Here is a 23,247-nt window from a genome sequence, read left to right as displayed (position 1 = left end):
CAATTTGAAATGCTGAAGAAAAGGGGGGGAAGGCTTGGGATGAGGCTGACAAGACCAACACCAGAGATTGTTTGTCAACCATTGACTCTGTGCCTTATCCCATAAGCATGCATTATACACACCCCAAGTTGTAGGTAAAATGAACACCACATACCTGGCTGCAGATGTGGGGGTGGAAGCTTCCACAGACCCTCCTACAAGGTTCTTCTTTGCAATCTCATGCTGGCAGCCAGACATACAAAGTATTGGAGATTCTCCCACAAGCTCTGACTTACTGTGTATAGCAGTGCTTCAGAGAAAGTGCCTAGATATTGTTCTCTGACCCTGGGACCACCCCCTGCCCAGGCTTTCCTGTTGCAACTCCCTATAGTCACGTAAGCTCTAACTCCTCAACTGAAGTCATGATTTCTAAAATACACAGTTCCTCTTTCCCTGCCTGGCCTGCAACTGATACAATCGGTAAAATGAAAAGGGGGATGGGAAATAACGTATATGGTAAAAATAAATCTCGAATACATTTTGTTCAAAGCAAACTAGAATAATGGGAAAACCTTGAGCTTCAGGAATCATAAATGATCAGGTTAAAATCTCAGCTTTACCCCTTGAAGTTCTGTGATGTTCAGTAAGTTAACTACTGAACATCTCTGAGCCTCCATTGTCTCATTTTAAAATGGGCACAATATTTGCCTCATAGGCTTGGTGACGATTAAATGAGAATGTTTTAAAGTGTTGAGAACATAATAGACTCAAATCTCAGGCCCTTTCCATTTGTGACCAATGCTTAGAAATCAAATATAATGAGGATGTGTATTTGTTACTCATTTTAACTGAGAATTCTTGTTTTTGTTCAAAGATTTATTTATTTATTTGAGAGAAAGAGAAAGAGCCCACACATGAATAGGGGGGAGGCAGAGGGAGAGGGAGAGAATCTCAAGCAGAATCCATGACATGGAGCACTTGATCCCGTGACCCTGAGATCATGACCTGAGCTAAAGCCAAGAGTCAGACACTTAACTGACTGAGCCACCCAGGTGCCCCAAGAATTCTTGTTTTTAACAGCTATTTATAGGACTTGCAGGATAAAAATGAATACCTTTATAAAACACAGCTTTAAATAATATATATATCAAAACAAAATTGTGATTGCTCTGGATTTGTTCTCTCAAATTGGTTTTTAAAAGTATTCTGTACTATGCTTCTTTTATTTTTTATTTAGTTTTTAAATATAGAATGCTTCACAAATCTGTGTGTCATCCTTGTACAGGGGCCATGCTAATCTTCTCTATATTGTTCCAATTTTAGTCTATGTGCTGCCGAAGTGAGCACTGTACTATGCTTCTTTTAATATACTTCAGAAAAAAAGTGTAAGCTTTCATAGGCTATGGAGTTTTAAGTTTTCAGAAAGTAAAAATTTCATTTTTCACATTTATAAACAGGAAAAAATGTTAGACATAGCATATACTTGATTGATAACTAATTGTTGATGGCACATTGAGACAATAAAATACAAGCTAAGAGTTCATTGTACTCACATGGAGAGGCTCATTCGTAGTTTTGAAAATAGTTTCACCAAGGGCATAGTTCTCCCAGTCTATGACCCCAAGGATGACTTGGCTCTTTGGGTCTCAGTGTTTCCTCACCAGTTACTGCAAAGAAGGCTTAATGTGGAGTCTTCCAAGTTCCAGCATTCTAGGACCATGAATGTGAGCTCTGCTGGCAATAAATAACATTTACTCAGTTATTCCTCCTCCTCACCAAATGAGAAAAGCAGGTGATAATTAGATTCTTCCCAACCCTTGAATGTGATAATTTAAAAGAATAATAATAGCATGGTATGTGTAATAAGGCATTTTACTGAATGTTTTATAGCCAGTACATAATTCAATCCTCACAATCCCAATAACACAAAACTATTCTCTAATTCGCAGACAAGGAAATGGAGGCAGAGTAAAGCTAAGTAACCCTCACAATGGTGCCCAGTAAGGACAAAACCTGAGGGAATACTGAAGTGTGGTAAAGGGTATTGGCTCTGGGAGTCAGACTGACCTGGGTTTAAATCCTGACTTTACCTTCTTTGTGTTTTAGGGGCAAATTACTTAATCTTTTCAATCCTCCATTTTTGCTATCTGTTCAATGATGATGATACTAGTTGTATTTCCCTCCAAGAATTAAATGAAATCATTTGTTTAGTGTTCAACAAGTAAGAACTATACTAGAGATGATGATTTATATTACCTCCCGAAGAATTTCTGTTCAACAACACTCAGTATCTTAAGCAAACTGGCATTTCAAAACCCAAGCGCTGTGCACTAATGTTGTTAGACACATGTTAACCTTTTTCACCAATTAGAAAGACTAATGCAACATAACTCGCTAAGCTGCTTCACATTTCATGCATACTCAGAGAGGATGTCCAAAAAAATTAGCTCTTTATGACAGATTGCTGTATGCCGTATTACAAACATATTTCCCACTACTCATAGGAAGGCACTCAGCAATCCAGAAGGAATTTTTCAACATGCTAATTAATGCAGATAATATATCTTCTCTGCAATTGAAAAGGTCAGAGGAATGTATCCATTCTCTCTTTCATTGATTAAAAAATGTTTGCATCCTCTTTTGATCTTCCCCCTATTTTACCCAAAAGAACTGAGGATGCCCACCCAGGAATATTAGATAATCTTCCACCCCATTGCCTAATGGTGAGAAACCTCTTGATGCCTTTGGGCTCAGCTGTGCTCATTAGGTACAGAAATGCCCTGAGAAGATAGCGAACTTAGTCAGATTTTTGTTTGTCTGCAGTTTGATGTAATAGTGTTTTATTTTTGGCCCCCCGTTGCTCAGCAAAAAAAAAAAAAAAAAAAAAAAAAAAAAAAAACCTGGTTAAGCTGCTGATTTCCTCTAAATGCTGAGCACAGGGGATTGTAGCTTGATAAAGTCATTTAGTTGCTACATGTTTATATTCAAACCATGCCAGGGGCTCTTGCTGGAGTTTTTCATGAGGAATGTGATGATGTGTACTTCACAGGGGTTAAAATAGCTGTGAATTTACCAGTACTACCTCATAGGGGATTTTAAAAAATTTATTTCATCTTTAGGGCTTTGAAATATAACATTTTATGTAGGTTTTCACTGAAGATGTCACAAAGAGAAGTATGTATGCTTTCACTGAACAAAATTAGCTGTAACTTCCCCAATTCCTAAATTCTGAAACACTATTACATTGGCCATTTGGTCTTGAATGTGGCACCCTCAAGACATTTCCCAGGAGGTGTTATCAAGGCCTACTTGAATAGAAAAATTCATAATTGTGGCATCCACACTAAAGTGAGAGAAGGAACTCGGGGATGAGAGAACTGATATAAAAATACCTTGTCTCCTTTTCCTGTTTTCTTTTCTCTTCTCTCTTCTCCCAGCACTGAAGGGAAAGGCAAAACTGGGAATGTAGACTGTGCTTATCTAAAATAAGAAAAAATGTTGAGTTAGAAAAGCTGTTGATTTTCCATCCATCCATCCATCCATCCATTCCATAAACATGTATCTGTTAAATATCTGTAAAAGGCCAATGTGCTGGAGATACATAAACAAAATTGTGTTGTCCATTAAGTCAGTTATTCGTGTAATAAACATTACCAATTAGCCAATATTTGATTCATGAAAACTGAAAACAAGTAATTATAACATATGGAATGAGTATATAAAAGTATTCAAGGGGTGGCTGGCTGGCTCAGTCAGTAGAGCATGCAACTCTTGATCTCAGGGCCGTGAGTTCAAGCCCCATGCTGAGCACAGAGCTAGCTTACTTAAATGAAAAGGCACTCAAAATGCTGAGGAAACAAGAAGCTGAGAAAATAAGCCCTCACCAGTAGCGTAAGTGACAGAGGCTGAGTTAAAGAGGCACATAGGTTGCAAGCCACAGGTTATATGGTAAAGCTGTCTCTGGAAACTTCAGCTGCTAAGGTACTCAGAGGCAGTGTGGGATGACAGAATATGACCTCAGGAGCCACACAGACCCTGGGTTTGCATCCTTATTGTGGCAGACTACATTTCCAATCTCCTTTGCAGCTGTGCAAGGCTTTGAAGATTAAGTTCTAGCCAATGATTGCAAGTAGAAGTAGTGCTATAGACTGTGTCCTCTTGAAATTCATACGTTAAAATCCCAACCCACAAGTGTATTAGGAGGTGGGGCCTTTGGGAGTTCACCAAGGCACCCTCCTGAATGGGATTGGTGCCCCTATAAAAGAGACCCCAGAGAGCTCTCTTACCTCTTCTGCCATGTAAGGACACAGCTATCAATGAACCAGGAAGGCACAGCTGTTTATGAACCAGGGAGAGAGCTCTCATCAGACACAAATTTGCTGGCACCTTGATCATAGTCTTCCCAGTCCCCTGAACCATGAGAAATAAACTTCTGTTGTTTATAAACCACCTTGTTTATGGTTAAGTTGCTATAGAAGCCTGATGGACTAAGACAATGGAATAATTTCCAAGAAGTATCCTTAAGAGAAGGGAATTTCTCTCCCCTCTTCCTATTTTTTTTTTTTTCTGTTGGCAGATAGGTGACCATGAAAACACATGCTAGGGCAACTACCTTAGATTATCAGATGGAAACCTTATGCGGAGGATAGAGAGCAACATGAGCCACAGAGTCTGATGAATATGAAGCCACCATACCAGCCTCATGTGGCCTGTGGGAGGAAAATAAAGTTTACCACATGTTTTAGCCACTACTGTCACTTGCAGTTGAACTTAATCCTAACTCCTACCAAAAGTGAGACCTTAATGAAATACAATCTGAAAACTATGAGTCTCAGTTTCCTCATCTACAAAATGAGAATAATAATAATACTTATTTTTATAATTGTTGGAAGGACTGAATTATGAGTAAATACATTTAATCCATCTAAAATAATGCCAAGTATCCAAGTAGTAGTATTATAAACAGCAGTATTTATATGTTTACTATGATTATAGTAATGTTCTGTGTCTTTCCAAAGCTCATGCTCCACAAATCTCTAAAACTTGAACAGAATCAGTACCCCTGTTCTCTGACCGTTGCATCAACTATCATCAAGGTCAAGCATCAGCTGAAATCCATGGTGTTTACTTGAGCAGTGGGGGATATTGGGGTAGAAGAAGATGGGGGAGGAGGGTAGAGTTGGGAGAAATCAATAGTTCTTCAGATATGTGAAGTTTGAGATGCTTATCAGGTATCTAAGTGGAAATAAATGTAGAGTAAGCAGTTTGATATATGATTCTAGAGCTATTCAGGAAGGCACTGGAGCACCGCAGATTTGAGTCTTATCAGCACCTAGATGGTATTAAAAGCTATGGGGTAGAATGAGATCACCTAAGAATGTATATCTCAAGATAACAAGGCCAAGAGCATAGTCTTCAAAGCATTCTAATATTTAGAGTTCAGTAGAGAAGAAATTGATAAGGAAAATCCAACCAATAGGCTGTTTCAGAAAGCCTAGAGACTCAATGTCTTATGGAAGAGGTAATCAGCTGTATCAAATGCCACTGAGAAGTTAAGTGAGCAGAGGACAGAAATTGCCTGCTGGCATTGGTGAGAAATGGGTCACTGGCAACTAGATATGTTAGGCAGCCTCTAAGATGGCCCCCCATGAGTCTCTCCTCCTGGTATCCATACCCTTGACTGGATTTACTGACTTATTTTTTTTTTTAATTTTTTTTAAAGCAGGCTCCATTCCTAGCCCAATGCAGGACTTGAACTCAGGGCATGCCCCTGAGATAAAGACCTGAGCTGAGACTAAGAGTCAGATGCTTAATCTGGTGAGCCACTCAGGCACCGTTTTACTGACTTTTAATAGAATACAGAGGTGATGCAACTTCTGAGTCTAGATTATAATATGGCTACAGCTTCTATCCTGCTATCTCTCTGTCTCTCTTTCTCTCTCTCTCTCTCTCTCTCTTCAGTGTTTGGCTTGAGTGCAGGCACAGAATAAAAGATAGGTTTAAACTGAGTAGGGATTTTTCAAGGCAATGATGAGAGAAGAAAAGAGGTTTGGGACTTAAAGAGGCTTATATGGGAGTAGTCATAATGGTGGTCTCTAGACTCTAAGCTATGTGAGAAGAGAAGTGAGAACATGAAGTATGTAAGGGAAAGAGAAAACATAGTAGGACAAAAGATTAGAACCCCAGTGGGATGAGGACCCAGTGGAATACCAGAGTAACTGAGGAGAAAGGATTAAGAGGTAATGGGTAGAGAGAAGAATGCTTCAAACAGAGATTTTGAAACACATACTTGTGAATGTAATGTCTACAGTACAACCTTAAGAGTCAGTGGCTCAGAGAGAGTGAAGGAAAATGTGGAAAGAAACTAAAGGTGTGGAATAATTACTGATGTAGGTGTGGAAATCATCCAGGATCTCCACAGACATATGGTAAGGATGACAGTGAGGCAGATGCCAGGACCACCAGACCCAGGAGTAGCAGGTTCTCTACCCAGAATGAATTTCCTACTCTGTATCACTCAGAGACAGTCGGCTTCCCTGACACCTCTAAGCTCAGACATTAGAAAGTGGTAACTCACATTAGAACCATAATTTATCTAAAGACAAGTCTTCCTCATTTCTACTCTTCCAGGATATGCCTTAAGCCTACAAACAAGTGGTATATTTAATGTAACAACACAAGAATCAAAAGTAAAAAGCTCACACATAAAACTGGTGCCCCCAAGACTGAATCACTCTAAACAAAGATGGTCATATTACATACTCACAGCTGGAGGCATTGAATGATATAGAAGACAAAATTGGGCTGCTTGATGTGTGCTCCTTAGTCACTTTAGGTTTTGTCAACGAGCAAGAAAGATCAAGACACTGGGGGAATGTAGGAGGAAAAATAGCAAATTTGGGCAAAGGGAATGAAAGGAAGGCTATAAGTACATCTTTAAAGCATTTGCACCTGCTTAGGAATGAACTTTAAAGATTTATTTATTTGAGAGAGAGAGAGAGAGCAGAGGGGGAGGGGCAGAGAGAGAGGGAAAGAGAATCTCAAGCAGACTCTGCACTGAGCGCCAAGGCCGACATGGGGCTCGATCCCATGACTCTGAGATCATGACCTGAGCCAAAACCAAAAGTCAGACACTCAACCAACTGTGTCACTCAGGTGCCCCAGGAATGAACTTTAAAAGGAAATACTATTTTATCATATAAAAATTTATCAGAAATATTAAAACATAATGGAACCACATTTGTCTACAGGGTGACAATGCAAAACACCCACTTAAAGTTTGGAAGACTACTTTTAAATTATATTAAATCTTAATTAAGTGCTTGATCACTTCTACAACACATGCTAGCTGGATTCTGAGCTTGTTTTCTCACCTGTAAAATGGAAATAGTAACCAAAAATTTCATGGGATTTCTGTAAGAACCAACAGACATGGTATATGTGAAAGTGTTTTATAAATTCTAAAGTTCTCTACACATAAAAATATCTTCATCAACATCCACAGGAAATCATGATTATCATATGAACATCCATTATTTGTGTCTACCTAGACCTCTGCCCTCCTTCCACTAATAACATATCCCCCTCCCAGTGAAGAACTGTTGTTCCTTATCATTGAGGGAGTACCCACTGCCCATGCTGGCCAAGCGATTCATCACACCTCATACACCTGGCCACAGTGCTGGGTCAGGACAGCTGTGTCCTGTAAGTCAGTCCATTCATAGTTCTTCTTGGGTTCCTTTTTCTTTTCTTGCCAAGAGCTATAAGAATATGTCCCCAGAGAGACTGGCAACCATATCCTCCCCTGCCACCTGCAGGATAAAGTTGACATGTAGAAAGAATGAGAAGTGAGACAGAGTCCTTAAAGAATTTCCATCATCCTATATGGCCAGCCCCAATCCTGTCCATCTCATAATTTCCTTACATGAACTTTATGCACACTCAAACACACACATACATAAGCATTTGAGTTTCATTTTAGTCACTTCCAATAAACAATTTGGCTAACACAGATTCCACAACAAAAAACTTTCAAATTAAAAAAAGTGGAGAGAGAAGAACTTGCTCATTGTTTCCTTTTCAAATCTAGAATAGTGTTCAGAATAGCACACAGAACCACTGAATGGGAGTAACCTTAGAGATACATCTAGAATGATGTAAAGACACATCATTTTACAGATGAGGGAACTGAACCCCCCTAATATGAAACAACTGGAGCAAGTTCATAGTTTGCCAGTAAATTCGGTGAGGGTTCTTTGCTTATAAAATAGTTCTTTGTGGGGCACCTGGGTGGCTCAGTCGGCTGAGTGTCCCACTCTTGATTTTGGCTCAGATTTCCCGAGATCAAGCCCTGAGTTCAGCAGGGAGTCTGCTTGGGTTTCTCTTTCTCTTTCCCTCTGCCCTTACCTCCACTCGCGTGCACGCACTTGCATGCACACTCTGTCTCTATGAATCAATCAATCTTTAAATAGAATAAAATAGCTCTTTGCTTTACAAAACACTACACTATATTTTTCCTTTTAGTTGATGCTTACAATATATATTTCCTAATCTATGACCATGTTAAAAAATACTTCATTGAATTTGTAAAACTTTGATTTGTACACAACTCAGGAAAGCACTTATTGCATTTATATATAATTCCAGCTTGGACACGCTACTTATGGTATCAGAAATTCAGAGTCTTTTCAATGAGTCAGCACTGGGATAGACAAAATGTTTAGATTGGAAAATCTCAGTAGCTTGAAGAAGTAGAGACGATTGCCTGGTAGAAACATGATACTCCTATTAAATGTTCCAGTGATTCCTAAAGCAGTTGATGAAATCCTTACTGCTGTAATTCTTGTATTAGGTAATTTTAATAATTTCATGTTCTAAGTCACAACCGTTTAACCAGTTTCTCTTGGAGTGCAATTATTTTCATCAATCTTTCTGTATATCTAATGGAACTGAGAGAGCCCCAAAAGGAATCATATATCAGCTCCCTCCGTGAACTATCCTTTTCGTTCAGTGAAACACAGCTCAAAATAGGATTTTCAAGGGTGTCATTTTTCAGATGGTATTCAATGTTGTTTACTATTTGCTTTTATTTGAATTACTGAGCTCAATTTTCCGATCTATGGCTTGGCTTTTTGTATATCTTCAAATGCATGTATCTTCTTCCATACTATCCTACATTATATATTTGCTTATATATCTTCTTACATATATAACATATGTAACTTGCATATCTTTACTTTTGCCCAGTGAGAACTGGGTGGAAGCTTATTCTCAATGTTTTGCCACCTCTTATCCTCTATCCCTGTAAAGCCCCAGAAAGTTGCTACGGAGGGACCAAATCTCTACTGGGTTAAAGCTGACAGTGGGCAATACTGAGCCTTCTACTAAATTCAAAACTATGATTTCTGTATGCTTACTAATGCCAACTTTTTTCTCCATTGCTTTTTCAGGGGTCTAAGGATAGTATAGCGATAGACATAGTGTTAATCTTAAAAGCTATCAGTCACAAGGAGGAGATGTCGTACTAATAACAAGAGAGCATATAATCATAGATATCAAAACCAAAGAGGTGCAAAGGAACAGAAACATAAAAGTCTCAGAGAAAAAAAAATGCAATGCTTATTGAGCAAATAAAGATGTTAACCTTTAGACTGAAAATTAAAACAGCAGCAAGATACCTTTTTTTTTTCACTAATAAAAACAGCAATGACTTACACATGTATGTTCAACACTGGCCAGAGTGTGATGGGATAGGCACTCTATCTCTGTTGGTATATCTTATAACAGCACAGTATTTCTGGAAAGCTATTTAACAGCACATCAAGAGTCTTTAAAATATTCACACTTTCACCCACTTTCAAAAACCACCACCCCCCACAAGAAAATAATCAGAGCAAAGACAAAGATTAATGCATGACATTATTTTGGTGGTGCCTACAGCAATTAAAAAATGTAAACACCATCAATGTACAAAAGCAGAATGGTTAAATGAATTACAGAACAGGCATAGGCCGAATTATTAAATAGTGATTAAAAATGATGTTTCTGAAAATGTTTAAAACATGGAGAAATTCTCATGATTTCACACCATGAAGAAAGTAGGGCATGTGACAAATGTACTGCAGAAGAATCCATGAAACTGAAAGTACCTGCTACTCCCCAGCCTTCATTTGAGGAAACCACCCTGAGCGGTTGTTTGTGCCTCATGTTGTCTTAGCTTGTGATAATAGGGGTACCACATCATTTAACTTGTGCAAATTTAATTCTATGACCTCCGCAAAAAATAAAATGAGAAAAATAACTTCTGAAGTAGCGATGGCAATTTCCACTAGATAAGTGTGTGCCCTAAGTGAGCCTGACATGGGAATTATGAATTTGCTGTTCCCTCAGAAATTTCAGGCTCTAAGGAGCTGTCACTGTAGAGGAATCTTGCCAAAATGTGTAATTCTAGAGTATAAAGAGGTAGTTCTATAACATTATCCTTTGCATATGAACTCTATTGCTCTGTACCTTCTCATCACACTGGCTCCTGTAACATCCCCTAGGGTGTCTCTATGTTGCCAAACTGAGCAGGTTGTTCTCAGGCTTCATCTTATTCAACCTCTCAAGGCACTTGATACATTTACATTTTCTTCCTTCTAGAGAATGTCCACCTCACTTCCGGGAACATTATTCTCTCTTCCTTTTCATCCCATTCATCTGTTTCACTGATCCCTTTTCCTCTTCCTGTAGTCTATTAAGATTATAGTGTTTTCAGGTCTTAGTTTTTCAACATCTTCTCTGGCTAGACTCAGGTGATCATGGTTCAGGAGAACGATGGCTTTAAATATCAACTATAATCATATGATAATAATAGGACTAATGACTCACCCCCTACTTTGTGCCCCATTCTAAGTATATTACATATATTAATCAACCCTCACAATGGGGCTATGAGATAGTTCATATTATTATCCCCACCTTAAAATAAAAACTGAGGCACAGAGAAATTAAATAATTTGCCCAGAGTCACAGCTAATAGAGGATGGATTCAAGACCTGAACCCAGGCATTCGGGCTGCAACTTGCCTGCCTACTCTTAAGTACTATCCTGTATTATACTCCACCACCTCCTCAATGATTCCTAAGTTGTACCTCTATCTGTTACCTCTTTCCTAAAACTCAAGATTTGTACACTGGACATCTTTGGTTTGATGTTTAATGTAAACTTCAAACTTAAATATATCCAAAATGGTATTTTTATTCCCCTTCAAATCTCTTCCTCCTGTAGCCTTCCTGCTCAGTGAATGGCCTCCCCACTTTACTCATTGCTCAAGCCATCCTTGACTTCCCTTCCTCTCATTTCTCATACTCATTTAAATACTGTTGGCTCTGTCTTCTAAATAAATCAAGAATCTTGTTTTTTTTTTTTTTTTTTCCATCTTTTTTGTAGCTATCACCATAAAGCACATCAACTTTTCTCACCTGGACTCCCACATAGTCTAATTTCTACATAAATTGAGACTACTCTATGCTGAGGAAAATCAGCTCCACTACCTTAGCCATGACATACTGGTCTAAGGGTCCGTGTCTAAACCAGTTGTAACTATATATAAGTGGACATAAGGAAAGTTAAACCTGTCTGGCCAATAAGGATGCTCCATATGAGTGGTGGCTCACTAACCCAATTAGATGATAATTTGGGGGGTTATATGATGTGAGTTTGTATGCTGACCAGTGCTAAGTGACTGCCCTGGTCCTCTGAGGCCTGTTATGTAAGTCTAGTCTTGAAAACCTTGGATCCCTGTGTGCAGACTAAGAAGAAAACATCTCATTGTATTATACATTTGCCTTTTAAAAAAGTAATCTTGTTATAGTCCTTTAAAAAGTAATCCTGTTATAGTGCTTCTTTACAATTTTAAAAAGAAAAATGTGCATGGGAAAAGAATGGAGGAAAAGAAATCAAATCGCAATTAGTATTCAACTCCAGGAGCTCTTTGTATGGGGCTTTGTTATTGTTGTTCTGCTTTTTGCTGTTTTACTCTACTTTTCAGAATATCATGTTTTGATAATCGAGGAAAACAATGTTAAGAGCCAAGTGTAAGAGGGACTGTGGAAAGAGTATTTTCATATTCAAAAAGAATGGGATCAAGGCAATTGTGAAGTATATTATTGTTTATTCACTATTATTTTAAAAATTCACTCATTCTCCTATACAAATACTTGAATCCTAAAAGAAAAAGAAGAATATAAAAATTTCAAATTCTGACCTTTGAATCTATATTTGACATACTTCTTACTCCCAAGGAAGTTTAAAAAAGAAAAGGAAAGGCAGTGGACTCAAGACATTTAGTTCTAATCTATGTGCCCTCTGCTGGCTGTCTTTTTCATGGCTTTCCACCATTGCATTTTTGGTTTTGGGGGAATGTTTTTATGTTTTTCTGATACTACTGCAAGACCAAAAAAAAAAAAACGAACAAACAAACAAAAAAAACCCACATAACTCCTCAGATATACAAAACTAGTAACATTTTAAAATTCAAGAAGTCTTTGTAACAAGGCTCTGTTGGGCCCCCAAATAACTTGCTGTCTCCTTTAAAACAAAGATAATAATGACTACACAAGGCATTTATATGATGCTCTCTACAGATTTTCCTAAACTCATAGCTATTTAACTTATTGTGATTGTACCTTACCATGACTCATGTGTACATCACTCAGCTGCAAAACGTCCCTCTGCAGACTGCATACAAATTACTAAACCCCAAGCAACCTCCTCTTTGGGATCCAAATCACTTTCTTGATCCCCAGCTGGTTCCATCTCACAGCCCCCTTTCCCAGAGGTTCCCCCTTCTAAACCAGTACCAGCCTAAGCATGGCCTCTTAAGATGTTACTGGTGCTCATATAGAAAATGAGGAAGATACAGAAGAAGGGAAGGGTGCATTCAACAGGAAAAAAATAGGAAGGGAAGAAGGAATAAAGATCAGCAGACTGAGAGAGAATGTCCAGTTGGCATAAAATAATGATTTTGTTCTGTGCTTGATAAATGGCTTCGAAGGTGGTTTCCATAGAGAAGTCCAAGCATGTACTGAATTATGGAGACACTGTTACTTGCATTGGCTAAAGAGCACTACTCTGAAGGGCAATATTCTTTTGGTATTATGATTCAGGTTTTTTTGGGGGTGGGGGGGATATTGTCAGTATATTTTTATTATTTTAAATTTTATTTTATTTTTGAGAAAGAGAGAGAGAAAGAGGAAGGGAGGGCAGGGGGAGAGAGAATATTAAGCACGTTCCATACTTAGTGTGGAGCCTGATGCAGGGCTCCATCATACAACCCTGAGATCATGATCTGAAATGAACTGAAGAGTCAGACACTTACCAAATGAGCCATGCAGTCACCCTGATCACTTTATTTTAAATTAATTTTTATATCCTGCTTTCTTCCAAAAGGGATTTAAGATAACTTCCAAAGATGTTGTAGAGTAACAAGAAGGATTAATTTTTTAAAATTCTGGTGCTCCTCCTGGATTAGCAGATGGTGAGCTGGCTGGAACTGGCTCTACTCCCTCTCCCAATGGGAAACTTGCATCCAACCCCAACTTCCCCTTGCAGCAAGGCTTCAAACTTCCCACTGGTCTCCAGGTCTCCAGGTGGTATGCAGGTGTATTCCCAGTGCTGCTGCAGAGCAGGCACCTAACCTCTGGCTGCTTGGCAACAAGGAGTCCCTATCACTGACAAGGGCATTTGCATGGTCACTCATAAAAAGGAGACCAATTAAATGTTTTTCTCTCTTTCCTGGAACATTCTAGATCTGCCCATTCCAAGGTGCCTCTGCACAGGGTAGTAACACAACTATTGCCTCTCTGACCATGAGCTCTAGCCAACACCATCTGTTCCTACTGGTGTTATTTACAAGACTCAATACGATATATTGGGGATCCCTGGGTTCCTGCCTTCAGTCCAGGGTGTGATCCTGGAGTCCCAGGATCGAGTTCCCCATTAGGCTCCCTGCATGGAACCTGCTTCTCCCTCTGCCTGTGTCTCTGCCTCTCTTTCTCTCTATGTCTCTCATGAATAAATAAAATCTTTAAAAAAAAAAAAAAAGACTCGATACAATATAAATTCACACCACAGAAAAATTAAGTACATACATAAATTTATAGGAATGAGTAATGAAAAAATAAGATGGAACTAGGGTTGATGACATAAATTGATTGCATGTCATGAAGTTACATGTTCTTGTATGCCGCAAGTCCCAATGATTTCAGCCCTTGTGTATCTTTATTCCCTATAATACTCAGAACAAGAGTCCAAGTATCCACTCCATGGGACCACAGGCAGTCCACTCTTTCTCTAGGTTCCATTCACTGAGGGTCTCTAGAGCCCTACAGAAAGCCTCCATATGCTACAATCCTGTCTTGGTGGTCATGGTCACATGGCTACCTCTTTAGCTTGCCATCTTTATTTTTTTTTAAAGATTTCATTTATTTATTTGAGAGAGAGAGAGAAAGAGAGAGAGAGAGCACAAGCAGGGGGAGAGGCAGAGGGAGAAGCAGGCTCCCTGCTCTGCAGGGAGCCCAACATGGATTTCTATCCCAGGACCCTGAGATCATGACCTGAGCTGAAGGCAGATGCTTAAAACTGAGCAACCAACCCAGCCTTCCATCTTACTTTACAGGTCACTTCTGGCCATCTCAGAAGCAGCCTCATCCTGACCTCTGCCATTTTTCCCTCCTAACACTGGGTAATTCCACACCTGAGATAAATTTCTAGAATATGTAAGACTTTACTAAAAGCAAAGGAGATATCACAAGAGAATTTCTATACAGAAAAGGTAAATTACTTAGATATTTAAATGGTCACAACCTTTAGAATCCATAGGCCAAACTTAATGCAGTTACTTCCTCATCCTTTACCCCAGGGACTTGGTCTAATAGCAGGTTCCAGCTTCTTTCTCACAAAGGAATATTTTTTTAAGATTAATTTATTTATTTTATGAGAGAGAGAGAAAGCACAAGTGGTAAGGGCAGGAGAGAGATTCCCAAGCAGACTCTGCTCTGAGCATGGGGCCCCATATGGGGCTCTATCTCACCACCCTGAGATCACAACCTGAGTTGAAACTAAGAGTCAGATGCCTAACAAACTGCACCAGCCAGGTGCAGTGCAAGCCCCCAGCCGCCCCCCCCCCCCCACTTTTAAAGATTTATTTATTTACCACACAGGAATTTTTGACTCTGACTTCCCTATTGAGGTTTTTTATTTTCACTAGGGTCTAATAGGGAAGAAAATCATGTTTTCCTCCCCATCAGCATCAGGCTCTTCTTCCAGACAATAGCATAAAAATCTACACAGATATGAATACCCCAAAGGAGGTCAATTTCATTTCACATTCAGAGATATTTAGTTCCCATACTGTCCAAAGCTCTCTGAAATAAGATTTTGGCTTTACCTTTGCAAAAGAGAAATGAGAGTATTTTTCTGAATCTAGAAAATAGTTCTTCTCAAATCAGAAAACAGCTGGCAGCTTTAAGATAGCAGCTCAAACTGACTTAGTGTCATCAAGATTTCAAAAATACTGGCTCCATATTTTTGGTGGACCACAAATATGGTTCTAAATCTTGAAAACATTGTAGGGGGAAACATGATTTGCTTTGTGTTTCAAGATAGCAATAAGCTTTCCTTGTGGCTATCACAAAGAGAGAGAACTATGTAAGGGCACCTGGGTGGCTCAGTTGGCTAGGGTCTGACTCTTGGTTTTGGCTCAGGTCATGGATCTCAGGGATGTGAGATTCAGCGTCCAGTTGGAATCCATGCTCAGCAGGGAATCGAGATTCTCTCCCTCTCCCTTTTCTCTTCCCCCTGCTCATACACACATTCTCTCTCTTTCTCAAGTAAGTAAACTATTTTTTTTAAAGAAACATACATTTTAATGTCAATTATAAGTCCAGATATTGGTTCATTCTAAATAAATTTGAGTGAACATGCTCTGGCACTTATGGTTATAGACATCTTTCCACATTTATGAGCACTCTGGCCTAAACTGGAAAATATTCAAGAAAAAGAAGTACAGTAAAATTTAATGTGTCCTTTGAGTTGGCTTTCTCTTTCTCTTTCTTCCTTTCTCTCTCTCTTTCTTTCTTTCTTTCTTTCTTTCTTTCTTTCTTTCTTTCTTTCTCTTTCTTTCTTTCTTTCTTCAAGATTTTATTTATTTATTCACGGGATACACAGAGAGAGAGGCAGAGACATAGGCAGAGGGAGAAGCAGACTCCCTGCAAGGAGCCCAGTGCAGGACTTGATCCCAGGATCCTAGGATCATGACCTGAGTCAAAGGCAGACACTCAACCACTCAGCCACCCAGATGCCTCTTGAGTTGGCTTTCACAAATAAATTTGCTGAAGCTAACAACGCTGAAGGAAGACCTCTCCACTAGCCAGATAGTGACGAGATTTTTCTAAAATAAAAAAGTTGGGATTCGACTAAATCTTGAAATTTTTCCAAACACACCTGTTTGAAGCACTGAATAAAGTTGTTTATCATTTATTAAGCACAACTGGAGAAGCTTTGGGGAATCCGTGTACCTTGGAACCAGTCAAGCTAGTATGTTACTTGACACAGAAGAAATCTGAAGCAGTGTCTTATTCAAGTAACATAATCCACACTCAAATTCTCCCATTTCTATGCACATCATAGAATAATTGGCAGCTACTCTTCCTTTTCCTTTCAACATGCAAGTGGATGAAACCCCTGCATTTCTCCCTGCATTCCACACTGACTTGTAGCTGCTGGGGGCAGGCTTAAACTTCAAAGAAGAACTTCTCTTTCCTGAGCCCTGTTTTGAAACTTCAAAGGCCCGCACTGTCTTCGAAATGGTGACAAGTTTCCTTGCCAAGAAAACTTCCCCATGAGGATAATCTTGATATTCTGGGCACAGATGGAGTCCTTGCAGGACTTGGTAACACATCTGGTTTGCGGCTTTGATGAACAAAGAGGCTCCGTATGTCATCATGACTCATCGCTGTCCTCATCAGCATGCATTTCGCTCAGAGACTCTGCCAACGGACTCAACAGAAGTTTTGTCATCATCTACTTTAAGTCCTCAATTCCATCAGATCCAGGGCCTTCATTCACCTCACTTTCAAAAGATTTTGTTAAGAAAGGAGAGCAAAATAGAAATGTTTTCTACTACACAGAAGATCACTGGCCTTCTTGAGGGTAAGTCTTTGAAGAGTCAATTGAAACATCAGGGGGGATTTTCAGCTTCCTGAGGGAGAAAAGGAAAGTCTGCTCAGTATAAACTGACAGGAAAGTATTCATTCATGATGTGATTTTTTTTTTGGCAATACTTGTAGCCATAGGCAAGAGTTAAAGCTTTCCATTCAAAACTTGAGTCACCATTACGGATGCTGGTAAAAACAAAACAAAATAAAAACTATTTTGGCAAAGCCCCCCCCCCCTTTCCTATTCTGGAAGATAAAATTGGACATAGAAAGCAGAACTAACTTTTAAGGCTAGAGGAAGTGCTTCTGTAAACAGGAGAGAGGATAGAGCCTTAGAGAGTTTGGTGTAGGTAGAAATCTGAAGACATAATCAAACATGGCAGAAAAATACTTTTGCTCAGATTATTTGCTTAAAATTTGGGAACACAGAATCAGAAGACATACTTTCTTTGATGACATAGTATCGATAATGTAGATGAAACACAGAAACAGAAGGGAACTGCAGGAAAGAAAAAGCTGCATTTTCCCCCCTTTGTTTCTCTTCTGGCTTCTATTCTCACTAGAACATAAACCCCCACCCCACTCTCCACATGCTTTGTAATGCAAATGGCTATGTCCTCCTTGTAAAGGACAAGGGGTTAATGATTCTCTAGAACAATGGCTAAAATTCTCTAGAATAAATAACATCTAAGGAAGGATCAGATGAGAATGACCCAAAGGAAGCTATCATTTGTGCATTTCAGGTCCTGTAACTAGACATCTCAATACCAAGACCCCCTGACTTCAAGAAATACTACCTGGTCCCTTGTCTTTGTTCTAACTGGTCCCTCCATGCCTGAAAGGACACATATATCAGACTACCATCCTCATAAGAATAGCCAAAGATAAGATTCATGATCTGGGTAGCCCTGGTGGCTCAGCGGTTTAGCACAGCCTACAGCCCAGGGTATGCTCCTGGAGACCTGGGATCGAGTCCCATGTTGGGCTACCTGCCTGGGTCTCTGCCTCTCTCTCTCTCTGTGTATCTCTCATGAATAAATAAATAAAATCCTTAAAAAAAAATAAGACTCATGCTCTTTTCCTTTCTAAGTCCTCTGGACACTCTGTCCATACTTTTCCCCCCCGTCTTCCACGCCCCTCACCTCTCTCTCATATACATATATCTTCAATAAACTGCTTTCAGCTCCTGCTGGCTCATGCTTGATTTCCATCCTACATGAAGCTAGGGACTCTCTTGGCTGGTCCCATGGGACCCCCAACCTTTCGGTCTTCAGACCTGGCCTGCCAGCATCACAAAGACAAAGCTGACCTCAGTGACTAAGAACAAAGAAAGTGATGCAATGTGAATTCAACTGGAAGAATCTTGAGGGAATTCAGCACCTGGAAATAAGTCTGTCCTTATGTGGCAAAGGGAGCTACTGATACAGTCCTAAAATTTTTCAACTATTAATATAAAACGTTAGAAAGCATCTGGGTCAAACTCATACATATTCAAGAACATTTCACCATTTCCAAGTTCTCGTACTGACCAAGGACAACCTCCTTGATACTGAAATAAACCATTAGAATTAAGTTTGACTTTTAATTTTGTTTGTGTGTGTGTGTTTTTTTTTTTTACCTTTTTTTAAAGCAAGGATTCAATTATATTTATATGAAAAATGAAAATGGGAGATATAATTCTTTCTGGGAAACATTTTTCTATTCGAGGTGAAGGAAACCAATTTCCAGTGCAATAAATTATATTAACTGAAAAATAGTGTATGTACAAGTTTATAGAATTTTTGTCTAGAGTTGGAATCAACAGTCTTTGGCAAATGTTCAAAGCAGTACATGACTCCAAAAAATTTTAAAATGCTGATCTAGAGAAACAGTTGTACTAGTTATCCTTGAAGCAGGTAGTGATTTGGGGTACTGGGCAAGTACATGGAGTCCAGTCAGACAATTTTGCAGTTTGAGTGTTGCATTATATTCTTTACTAGGGTAGAATTAAAATCCTCATAATAGAACGGAGTTGCCTCTAAGAATTTTACCTGATAAATGCCCATTCCTCCTCCTATCAAGTGAAGACTCTCTTCTGAATATAATTTGGGTTAACTGTATTGTCAAGACAAATGGATACTTGAAGACCCAAGTTCCACATCATAGAATACAATAATTTCAACTGGGAAAAAATTTATGGTTTTCCATTAGAAAAATAGAGTAAATAGAGTAAATCTCTCTTATATCACAGAGACTAAAACACAGAGTCTAAGAACTTAGAAGTCTTAGGACTTTTTCCTAAGAAGATTAGGAAAGTCAGCTTTCTGTGGCCTATTTAGTTTGTCTACCTTGAAAATTAGCACTTAACGGCTTTTAAAACTGAAATGTGAAACTGTGGTCAAGTTCAAAGAAAGGAAAATGAAATTCAAGGAAAGGTTGACTTTCGGTTGTAAATGCCAGTTCACTCTGCATAACCTCCAGGTGTTAAATAAGGCTCCACTTGTACCCGGAGCCTTATTATTTTCTATAATAGAAAACAAGGTTGAGATGGCTTACTTGGTGTTGAGAGCTACATGAGTGTTATTTCGTCAATACATACTTCTTAAATAAAACCACAAATATCTGATTCCACCATCCAAGCCTTCCCACTAAAAGCATACTCTTTTGAAGCTTTCTAATTTCAAACAACTTTCTTTTTCATGATTATCCTTATTACTATAATGCCCTGACTCACTCCAAGCTTCTGTGTTACACACTAGAGGGGTCTTCTCCCCATACAGCAGTGGGCAGGCTGAGAACCCAGGTACCTCCACACCCAGGTGCCTTCAGCCCCAGGGTTTTGATTTGCCTTCCTATTACCACTTATGGAGCTTTTCTAGTGTCCTTTGTGACTATCTGGTCCCAGCTACCGGATTATACAACTGGGCCTGATGCCCAGAGAACCACAACTGCCATCACCTTGACATTAGCCCAGTAAGAATGATTTTGGACTTACCTTCAGAACTATAAGGTAATATGTGTTCTTTTAAGCCACTAAGCTTGTGGTCATTTGTTATAACAGCTATGAAAAAACACTTGTTAAGATGACAATCTTTCCAAATTGATTGCCAGATTCAACAAAATCCCAACATGATTTTTTTTTTAAAGAAACTGACAAGCCAATCCTAAAATTTACATGGAAATGCAAAGGACCTAGAACATACTAAAAATGGCTCAAGGGAATTTGAGGAGAATGAGGGATATGTTTAAAACTGGATTTGGGTCATGGCTGCACAATGGTGAAAAATCAATGACTTACACTCTTAACCCAGATGAATTTTATGATATGTAAATTATACCTTAATATGGGTAAAAATAAAATATATGCATACTTACAAGGAGGTGTAATTGCTTGTACATAATGCTTTTTTACATTTATAAAACTGTTGAATCTAGGTGATTAACGAATCTAGAACAATTCAAATGATCTATTCCTCAGTGTTTCTTTGTGTTTAAAAATGTTCTCGATACAAGAATTCTTTGAATTTGTCATTGTTGCAATATAAACTAAATTACAGAGAAGATGAGATCATTGAATAATACCTTATACTACTGTATCATGTTAAATATAATTTTAAATCATTACTCTGATGTCTGCCTAATTGATTTTTAATTATTTAAAAGTCTTCATAGCTCATAGACATTAGAATCAGGCCCTTTGTCAGAAACATAACCCTATATGATAGCATTGATCCTATGAGAGAAGCAGGTTTTATTAAGATTTAGTTTTTGGGCCTCTTCCCTGAGAAAATAACCTGCTGAGAATGTGTTAGCTAACTGCTTTTTAAATTTGTTCACATGTATCAGCTCTTCTTTTCCCCCACAACAACGCTTTAAGAACTTTGTGTATCTAAATCCATCATAGAAACATTCACTTTAAATATCCTTGATTGTTGATGAAATATCACATCAGTGTTTTGGTCTTCACAGTTTAGACTGGTGCCTACTATGTTTATGTCTTCTTAGAATCATAACATTCCAGACATAAAGGGATAAAGATGTTTGCGTGGTTGCCTTACAGAACATCTATAGCCCAAAAATAGACACATTTTTATGCTGTAGGCTATACATTGGTGAGTACATTTTATTGTCACTCATATTCACAACGATTTTATAATGCATTCCATTTTAAGAACAGACATAAATTGTGGCGCCGGGGTGGCTCAGTCAGTTAAGCAGCCAACTCTTGATTTTGGCTCAGGTCATGATCTTGGGGTCCTGGGATGAAGCCCTAAGTCTGGCTCCATGCTCAGCAGTGAGTCTACTTCAGGACACTCTCTCTCCCTCTGCCCCCCGCCGCCCCCGTCCCGCTAGCGCTCGCAAGTCTCTCTCTCTCTCAAATAAACAAATTTTTTTTAAAAAAGAACAAATCTTTTTTGCCAATGTTGCTTTATCTTTCTAATAAACATTTGCAAACTAGTGCTAAAAACATAATAATAGTGCAATGTTCATTAGCCAGTGTGAATAGAATCTCATGGCCACACATTCAAATGAACTGAATTTAATGTTATAACCTCAGCAAGATACCAATCTTTTAAAATAAAATATTCAAAAATATTCCTTGTATACTTACTATTATATACTATACATTGCCAGAGACATTTCACATGTGTGTACAGATATGTATCTATACAGAATTTATTCTACAAATACATAATGGGCAATTAAGAGATTTTTTTTTTTTAATGGTATTCTGGCCCTAATACCTGTTTGGTTTTTTCTTGCCTTACTTGCTGACCTACCTAATTCCCAAACTGGGCAGATATAAGTCTGCACTACCCAGAAAACTTTCTTTGACACTCACTCTTCCCCTGGGGTCCCTGTGCCCACGTGGCACCCCCTAGATCCTTGCATATCTTTACCCTCACTGCTTCACTAGGGATGCACCTGTCTCTTTACCAGGCTGCCTTCCCCACTCCATTGTGGTTCCCTCACATGCAGAATCTATGTTTTATTTCTCGTTGTATCACCAGTGCCTAGGGCATCTTTGGATGTCAAATAAATATAGCCTTTGAGGGACACCTGGGAGGCTCAGTGGTTAAGCATCTGCCTTTGGCTCAGGGCGTGATCCTGGAGTCCTAGGATGGAGTCCCACATCAGGCTCCCTGCATGGAATCTGCTTCTCCCTGTGTCTCTCATGAATAAATAAATAAAATATTTTTTAAAAATATAGCCTTTGAAAGATGCTAGTCAGGATGCAGATTATTCCGGGTCAACATTTATTGAAATTCTGCTGTTGGGTAAGAGCTCTAGTCAAGTAAGGAACCCAAGAATGAGTGGATCTAATTCTGTGGACTACAAGAACCTGAAGTATATCACAATTTAGAGAAGAATCTTTTGTGGTTAGAAGATTTTTACATTTTTAAAAATCTTACCTACTGTCCTTTAAGCAAAACTGTATTAACATATTTAGAAAGTATTTAAAATGTGTTTGCCATTCTTATTGTATATAATTATATTTCTATAGTTCTTAAATACTAATAATAGTTAACTCTGCCTGGGACTATTAGAAGCACTTTACATATAATACTGTATATCATTTATACTCAATACTTCATATATACCATGTATATACAGATAATTTATACCTAACCTGCTTTACACTATATCATTTATTCTCCACCCAATTACTCCCATTTTGACCATTTTATAGATGAAGAACCAGAAGCGCAGAGAAGCTAAGTAACTTGCACAAGTCATTTAATACAGAATATGATAGAGCCAAAATTTTAACACTCTCACTTTCTCCCCTGGGTTTTAGCTTAACATTTTCAGCAAATCTACAGTTTAAACCTCCTCCTCTGTACGCACAAAAAATTTAGTATTATCAAGTTAACTTACATCTAAATTCAGAAAAGTCCCTTTGTTCTGAATAATTTAAATAACAATGCCATGGATTCTAACACAATCTGAACCCACACAGGAATGGCTGTCACAAGGGAACTGCTGATAGTTGACAAATTTGAACTGCAGCTTCCCATTGAAAAAACAGAAGTCTTTTGAAATCCGATTCAAAGCTGGGATCAAGCCTTGCGGGCAACCCAGGTTTGGG

General features: G+C 38.6%; 1 non-coding gene across 1 annotated transcript; it reads right to left on the bottom strand.

Moving 5' to 3' along the window:
* Positions 1-1,219: 1,219 nt before the first annotated feature.
* On the bottom strand, positions 1,220-1,326 carry LOC119874114. Its single transcript, XR_005367324.1, has one exon. It is a non-coding gene; the product is annotated as a U6 spliceosomal RNA (small nuclear RNA).
* Between the last annotated feature and the right edge of the window lie 21,921 nt (positions 1,327-23,247).

Source organism: Canis lupus, chromosome 11 (genome assembly GCF_011100685.1).
Source record: "Canis lupus familiaris isolate Mischka breed German Shepherd chromosome 11, alternate assembly UU_Cfam_GSD_1.0, whole genome shotgun sequence".
NCBI lineage: Eukaryota > Metazoa > Chordata > Mammalia > Carnivora > Canidae > Canis > Canis lupus.
Note: the sequence above shows the minus strand (reverse complement) of the source record. Positions and strands in the feature narration are given on the sequence as shown.